General features: G+C 36.4%; 1 long non-coding RNA gene across 1 annotated transcript; it reads right to left on the bottom strand.

Moving 5' to 3' along the window:
* Positions 1-1162, bottom strand: LOC131022291 (uncharacterized). The gene is made up of 2 exons (XR_009101226.1): positions 881-1162; positions 1-277 (listed from the first exon to the last, which is right to left on the bottom strand). It is a non-coding gene; the product is annotated as an uncharacterized LOC131022291 (long non-coding RNA).
* Positions 1163-6449: the final 5287 nt, after the last annotated feature.

Below are 6449 nucleotides of genomic sequence, written 5' to 3'. Positions count from 1 at the left end.
TTAATAAAACTCGTCATTTTTATTCATCAATACTCAATTGAAAACAGTCTATGAAAGACTGCATAAAACTTAATTAATATCATTAATCAAGTTATACATCGTATGAAACCATTCTCTTAAGACTCAAAGTATGACATAACATACTATAACATCAACAACATCTTGCAGCGGAAAGTAGCTAGACATATGTATGAAGACATATTCTAGACAGGTTAACTATTTATTAACAACCCTGGAGACTCCGCTCATTGCAGCACCATCATCACATCAGCTCAACCTGCACATTTAGAAAACATATGCAGGGCTGAGTACAAAAGCACTCAGTGGGCACGTATGCCTAGGTATAAAAATACATGCTTCAAAACTATAAATTGTCATGCCATCATAATCAGTACAACAAGGGAGTTTTTCGCTAAAAAGGCCCAAGCTTACTAAGTTCATTTGTGATTCTTAAAGTTCGTCTGATCAGACTAAGTTCTTTTGTAATCTATCATATCTGGAACTGTGTGCCGGAGAGGTGGCCACCTCTCACGGTCACTTGACCGGCCAACCCGCTAGATGACTCACGGTCACTGGTGTACACTAGTCCTGGCAGGATAGCTATCAACTGCTCAGGACCCGAATTCGATTGCATCATTGGCAAAGCCAAAGCAGATAGATATCATACTAAAATTTAAACATTTTATGGCAAGACAATACTTGAAATAACTTTAACTCAAAGATTTTGTCATGAAATAACTTGCTCAAAGGTAGCATTAAACTCGTTTGATAGATATATAAAACTGAAATTAACAGTTAAATCATCTCATGCATTCATTCGTATAAGAGGCCTACGACAAGCAGGGGATCTCTATATACGTATAGTAAAAGTAATGCCCACCTCGTTGTGTCTCTGTATCAATGAGTAACGTCACTCTCTCCCTCAAGTCGTTACTTCCCAAAAGGACCTTCATCGTTATGAAGAATTGGTGAGAAGTTATAAAAGAAACCTCGATTAATAATCTAATCTCTTTTATGAAACATTAGTATCTCTAATGTTCATCTCTCTTGATTGTTAATCAATATAACAATTATTATCTCTCGTCATTACTCATTAATTATAACATCCTTATGTTATAATTAGCAGCGCTTCAATTAAAAGAAATATTTAACACATCGAAAAGTCCACTTTCTTAGCAGATCTATTCGCTCTCATCTCGTCTAATTAACCGATTAGAAAGTTAAACTTTCCATTAGGCATGTATTTGAGTCACGGGTCAACAAGAATTGACTATGCTCAAATTCTAATTTCACTAAAAATTTCGGCATGACCTATTCATATATAATGTCAGCCACGAGATTTCAACGCGTGAATCTCACTACGTGAACTCGTCTCTCGACTCAAAACTTAACATCTTGACATCTTTTCAACGCAAACCAAACAATTCAAAATCATCAAAACTCTTTATCAGTAAACTATCATTTATACTCGACACCAATTGTTCGAGTGTCACATACCAACATTTATGTGCGTTAATCATAACTCTCACAACTCACACCATTTAGTCATATCGTATCATCCATCAAAACAAATATAATCAAGTTGTTTTCTAGAAAGTTTTGCTGTTTTTGTGTCATCTTTAAAAATTCATAACAACCAACTCAATCATCATAAACTCTCATACCAATTGATCTCAAAAACTTCATGAAGTGTAGTTCATTCTAAAAATGGTAGTTAACCAAAAAGGTTAAAGGTTTTTGGAGATATTGCTCTTTTAGTGCAGGCTGTCAAAGATTGACAGTTTCTGCCAATTTTGTTTAGGCCATTAGAAACCAAGGCAAACCTTAATAAATTCCATCAAATTTAATCATCCAAAACTAAAGGTATCCTTGAAGATTTGGTTAAAATTTCACAAGAGAAAACGTTCATATGATCTGCCAAATAAACAATGAAACTCATACACTTTTACTGTTGGACAAATATGACAGCAGAACAGGGCATTTTTGAAATAATAAACTGCTCTGTTTCAGAGGTCATAAAAATCGAAATCTTATGTTTTTAGAAAAGTATTGAAGTCTAGTTTCGTTTAAAAAAAACGGTGATGCAAAATCCTTCATGGATTAATAGATATAAACGTTTTTGTGAAGTCTACCAATAGTTGACAGATTCTGTCAAGGATTTTTCAAAATATCTTTAAAATAGCAAACATCATCCAAAAGACATGAAATTTTGCCGCAACGAAATACACATATCATAGATAAACATACTAAAATTTCAGAGCCATCAAGCAATGAAAACTCATCGAAACATAAGCTTGAAACTGCTGTAAAATTTTGACAGAATTCCAGTTTTAATTTCGTTCAACAATTATCATCCATAAATTGTAAATCAATTAGCATGCTCATGTGATATCGTAGAACACATATACGCAATAATATTCATTATGCAACGTCTCAAACTTCACGAATTTAAATAATCATACTCTAAAAATTTATACAATTTTCGTGCTTGGAAAAATACGAATTTAATATATATCGACTCTAGCATACCCCTAAGCACAAATATCAAGTCAAAACGATCAAACAAAAATCGAAAGACAAGCTAATATGTGAAAAACGGGGCTGCCCTCATGGGTTTCATAGCTACGGTTCGTTCCGTTCTTACTCCCTTCATTAAACATGCTCAACATCTACCCAAGAACAACATACTAAAATTTCACGACGATCCGACGTCGTTTCAAAATAAAGTCGAGAATCGACGTTTTTCGACGTCGACGAAAATCGAAAAGAAAACCATCAAAACGTAGGTAGAGATCTTACCTACTTAGATACGTGATCGAAAAGATGATCGGCGCTCGTCTCGATGCTCAAATCGGAGGTCAAAAGCTTAAGCTTCTCAACAATGGTGTTACGTGAAGTGTGTGTGTGTTTCTAATGTGGTTTAGTGTGTGTGCAGCACAAATTAGTGTGTGTGTGTTGTGTGCAGCGTGAGTTAAGGGTAGTGGGCGGTTGGGGGGTGGTTTTGGTAGGGTAGGCCTAGATATTTAGTCGTTAAATATCTCGTTTCGTCTCGTCTCGTTTTAACGACTAACTACCCATACTCTTCGTTACTCGCCCTCTCAACTCCTACTCACTTTTATTACACTCGTAATTCTATATAAATATAGAAAATACAAGCTCGTTCTCGAAATTCTGATAAACGAGATTTACACGTTTATCGAGAAATCCCGATTTACTATTCACTCGTCGTCCAAAAATAAAAACTTTCATTATTGGACTCGTATCGAAAAACTAAGAATATTTCTCGACGACGTGCACGTAAGATTTTGAAAGTCGACAAAAAGACGAAATAGCAGTATTTTACTATTCATCGTCAAAAAGTCAAAATTTTCAAAAACGTTTTAACGGACTCAGATTTCACTTCCGAGTTCATCGTTCTCATTCAAATAATTATCTCGAATTATTCAAATACTCAAACTCAAATACGAATATAAAATCTCACATCATTCTTACATCATCGAAAGAACATCTCAACATCTTAAAAATAATAAGAAAACTTCATATAACTCCTCATCTGTTTACAAAGTAAATCAAACAAGGGATCTAAACCCTAATTACTCAAACTCAAGCAATTAAACACGTCATCAAAAGTTCGGGTATTACATACCCTCCCCCTTAAAATAAATTTCGTCCCGAAATTTGTACCTCTTGTAAATATTTCGGGTACTTCTCTCACATCTTATCCTCAAGCTCTCTTTCCACTTCTTTCTAAGTATCATATCTCCATTGGACCTTATCCAATGCAATCGACTTATTACTCGATTGCCGAATTTTATGATTTAACATCATCTGAGGTCTCTCTTCATAACTCAAGTCTGGTTCTAAGATCATTTCTTCTTAGTAAACCACATGGTTTGGGTCGAAAATATGTATCCTCTCAATTGTGACACGTGAAACACGTTATGCACATTTCCAAAGCTAGGTGGCAAAGCCAACCTATACGCTATTGGACCTATCTTTTGCAATATCTCGTAAGGACTTATAACTCTGGGTCTAAGCTGTCCTTTAACTCCAAATCTATTCATCCCCTTTGAGGGTGAAACCTTCAAGAAAACTTTGTCTCTTATCTCGAAACTTTGTCTCACATCTTATAGGTAAACTCAATTAGTGGCAACACATTCTCCTGATGTACTCCTCTATCAAGGATAGTACTCCCTATCAAGGATAGTACTCTTGTTTCGAAAGTTCAATATTTTTCGACTCTCCTCTCATGTTGCGGTGGTGGTGGCGGAGTATTATCCCGCCTATCCTTCACATCACACTCTTGATGACATCTTTGAGGCATTTTTGAAATCACAAAAGGAAAACTCAACTCGACCAACGCTCTAAGCATCCTCAAAACTCAAGTTCAATTTACTAACTCAACTTTAAGGAAACCCTCACGGTCACCTTAACATTCATCTGTAAGGCAATAAGCACTCACGAAATGCTAACAAAAAGACCACTCTGGTCAACCTAATATATCCATCAGTAGAATGCCTCTTTTTAGAGGGCTTACATAAAGGGGTTATTTAAACCCTACAAAAACCATAGTATCTATCGTAATGTCCCTTCTAAATTGACACCATTAATAGTACCATGTCTCGGTCTGGACCTCCTACGGTAATTGCTACCAGTTAACTTATCTAGTTGCTACTTTAGCACACTAGGAACATCCATCTATTTAACATCAGTAGGGTACTAAATTCGCATGCTTATCTATCATCATGTCAAAATCTCAAGTACCAGTATCTCCTAAGTAAGTTATATACATCGCAATGTAATTGCAACTAATCAAAAACGAGGGTGTACTGCGCATACTCTCAAGATCATCCTTAGCTCTAGCCTACATCGACTTCTCTTCTCATCCTCATCAACTCTAGCCCTCCTCGGCTACTTCTCATCCTCATTATCGTTTATCATTTTATCATCTTTGGTAACTGATACTCAAGGATCGACTCGATATCTACTACACTCTTCTAGAGTCCCTGGTAGAAAACAAGCATCCGGTCAGTAGATCCGCATAGAAAATCTGGGTATCTGTAACAAATCCCATCTCCTGTGGGTCCAATGCTCAAGACAACATGTCCCATCATATTGAGTGGCTTTCTTCCTTGCTCAATCCTACCACTCGATTGGTAGCACGGGGACTAGGTGCACGATGCCATCCAGTCTAGTAACAACCATAAGTCTTTCATCCTTTCATAGTCTATGAGCATGTGTTTGAAAATCTGCTAGGGTATCTCTGTACCACATACTGTACGCCTCGTCCTCGTATCCGATCTTTCCTGAGTTCGATCTCACAACAGTCCACTTTCGTGCAGTGCCAACAGTCCTGGCCAACCTATAAGGAGAACTTAAAGGTGACTCTAGGAACTAACTCTACTTGGCTCCAGCAACAGAAATAAACAAAACATAACTTAGCAAAACTCCTATTAAGTAGTACTGTTATCTTAAAACTCAAGCTCAAAACATCTAAATTCTCATCTCGTCCCGTCTTTACTTAGTAGGGAATCTCTCTAAACAATGATATTAGATCCCTTAATCTAAATCATCGTGACTCAGTAAGACAACTCAACAATTCTCTCTCAAAGCCATCTCCAAAGACTATGGCTCATGATACCTCCTCAAGTACCATTAAGGTTGCGTGAGCAAAACTCGCGTCACAAAATAACTCAACATATCGTACAATATCTCATTGCAGCATGCTAATAACTCATCATTAATCATGCTATTATACTCAAGCTCATAACTCAAACTCATAACTCAAACCAACAAGTACTTAAAGCAATTGCTAATTCTCTCAAGCTTTAGCTCTAAGTTCTCATTTCATCCTTCTACTTAGTAAAAAAAATCTCTCTTAACAATGCCATTAGATTCCTTCATCTAAATCATCGTGACTTATCACAACTGCTCAAACAATTCCCATCACAAAACATCTCAAATACATCACATCATAACTCATAATTATGCATCCTCAATCATATAACATCATATGATATAAACGCTCTCATGATTCATCATGTAACATCAACATATGCTCTTACAACATAATAACTCATTATTAATCATGTTGTCATCCTCAAACTCAAACTATGCACCTTTAAAGTGTAACATCATAACTCATCATATAACCTCAACATCATGCTCTTCAAAATTTAACGTCAAATAAACTTTGAAATTTTACATACCTCGTTGAGCCTGGTGTGATGGTGCGCTGAGCTCACGGTTGTTAATAACTATTAGTCTAGTGACTCATTCTAGACTAAACTCAAGACTTCTAATTCAGAGCTTTCCATCGCTCTGATACCACTCTGTCACAGCCCGCCCTAACTATGGATAGTTAGGCCGAGTGATCCACGACTAGGGATGGGGTTAAAGAAGAAGGGGAAGAAAAGGGGCGTCATTTATAGCCGTAAAACTTACTCATC

Source organism: Salvia miltiorrhiza, chromosome 4 (genome assembly GCF_028751815.1).
Source record: "Salvia miltiorrhiza cultivar Shanhuang (shh) chromosome 4, IMPLAD_Smil_shh, whole genome shotgun sequence".
Taxonomy (NCBI): domain Eukaryota; kingdom Viridiplantae; phylum Streptophyta; class Magnoliopsida; order Lamiales; family Lamiaceae; genus Salvia; species Salvia miltiorrhiza.
This window is presented reverse-complemented; position numbering and strand designations above follow the sequence as displayed.